Consider the following 2,406-nt stretch of genomic DNA (forward strand, 5'->3'; position numbering starts at 1 on the left):
GCACCTCGAATACTGTGTTCAGTTTTGGGCCCTTCACTACAAGAAGGATGTCGAGATGTTGGAGCGTGTCCAGAGAAGGGCAACAAAGCTGGTGAAGGGTCTGGAGAACAAGTCTTCTGAGGAGCGGCTGAGGGAACTGGGGTTGTTTAGCCTGGAGAAGAGGAGGCTGAGGGGAGACCTCATTGCTCTCTACAACTACCTGAAAGGAGGTTGTAGCGAGGTGGGTGTCGGTCTCTTCTCCCAAGTAACTAGCGATAGGGTATGGGAAAATGGCCTCAAGTTGTGCCAGGGGAGGTTTAGATTGGACATGAGGAAAAATTTCTTTACTGAAAGAGTGGTTAAACATTGGAACAGGCTGCCCAGAGAAGTGCTTGAGTCACCATCCCTGGAAGTATTTAAAAGATGTGTAGATGTGGCACTTAGGGACATGATTTAGTGGGCATGGTGGTGTTGGGTTGACGGTTGGACTCGATGATCTTAGAGGTCTTTTCCAACCTTAACGATTCTATGATTCTATGACTTTCCTCTTGAATTTGTTTATTCAGCCAATGATATTTGGAATACTTTTTTTCTGTTAATGCAAACACGAAGTTTCATTACAAACATCACTACTTTGGGTATATAGTCTTGGTCTTTTTGTGATGAAGAGAAAAAAATTTTAGTCATGTGATTGACACAAGCCCCATCTGTAAGCAGAAAAATACTAAATGGAAAAGACTGCACCTATTTTTTCAAGTTCACGTGGCAAGCATTAGTGTAATGCAGCCTGACATATGACATCATAGCAAGGTTTTCATTTAGTAATTCTTCAGAAAGGAGACGTAATTTGCTGTTTAGGAACTTCCTGTTACAAGGGAACAGTTCCAAATAGAACAAGCATAGAATTTGCAGATTTCATTTCATAACTCAGGTAGAGTTCATGTATTTTGCAGTGTCATTCTGTAATACACCACTTTGCTCATGATAAAGAATTAGGTCTAGCTCGCAACTTCGCCTATGTTATAAAGCTTTACGGAATTATTCTGCTCTGTGGTTCTCTGAAGAGTTGCGAAATGGTCAGCCAACACGTCTCTCCCATAAAGTTGCTGAGGGAATGGCAAGTGACTAAGAAACTAAAAAAAAAGAATCTTAAAAAAGCAGGCAACTGTAATGATTCTTAAATGCTACTGAATCTAAGTTATTTTAATTATAGGGACATGGCAAACATTTGGGCATATTTCAAGTGGACTCACTGTTTGAACAGGAGTAATTCTGAAATGGCCAATGTGAAACAAGAACGCATTTTGAGACAAACCGGTTGGTCAGTTGTTCAAACGAAGATTTTTCAAAGGAGATGTCAGTGTCAAGAGCAATCCAACACAAATTTAACCCACAAGAAGAGCAGTGATTCAAAAAAAATTAAGGTAATGATTTTTTTTTTCGTTTTTCAAACATTTGTGATGATACTTCCTTGCGTCTCAAGGATAAAAGAAACAGAAAAAAATTGTTTACAAAAAAAGTCCATCAGTTTTATGTGACTTAAGAAGTTTCATGATGTTGCAAATTACTTATCATTGCCATTTTAACCTTTTATAGGTTTTACTACCTGACCTCCACCTTAAAAAATGTTCTACCTATACTGTTTCATACTCTAAATACATGGATTTAAAAAAAAAATCATGTTAATTCAAATTCCTTTACTGTCAGCACGTTTGTAGTTATTTTCCCCCAGTCGTAGCATCACTTGTATTACTTGGAGAAAGCGTATTCTTATGAAGGAAATTCCAGAAAGAAGACAAATACTTTTCCATTTTCAGGCCTCATTTCAAGGTGAGCACCCTCCAAAAAGCTCAGTCTTCAGTGGACTTTTTTCTACCACAATACAGCTTTCCTACTTTTTACTGTTCTCAGTATTCCATTTTTAATAGTATTGGGTATGCTTGAGTAACATGTAATTTTGAAAGGTTTATCATTTACTCGACGTAGGTTTCTATCCCATCTGGAGTTTAATAAAGGTGCATCAGAACTTGGTGATGTATTTTTTGCGCCTCGAAGAGAGACTTCCAGCATCTGACAAGCTCCATACGATGGTTGTCACATACACATGCATCCTGACAGCACTGGGCTTCCTCGTAAATATTTTCATATGGAGCATCTGACAACTGAAAAGCAACTCTACTTCCCTCCTCTCCTATATTTAAGAGGAATTTTTGTTGTCTCTGAGCTTGGGGATTTTCATTTAACTCCTTTTATTTCATATGAATTCAAGTCTTCATTTTGCACTTTACTGAAAGCTGGCTGTTACAAAACAAAAGAACACAACACAACCCCAAAAACCAAAACACAAAGCAAACCAAGGCCTTCGCTGCCCGTGGGGGGGGATTTCAGAGGGAGGTCCCCCCTCCGCAGGTGACATTACTGCAGCCA

Source organism: Pygoscelis adeliae, unplaced genomic scaffold, assembly GCF_000699105.1.
Source record: "Pygoscelis adeliae isolate BGI_AS28 unplaced genomic scaffold, ASM69910v1 Scaffold86, whole genome shotgun sequence".
Classification (NCBI taxonomy): Eukaryota; Metazoa; Chordata; class Aves; order Sphenisciformes; family Spheniscidae; genus Pygoscelis; species Pygoscelis adeliae.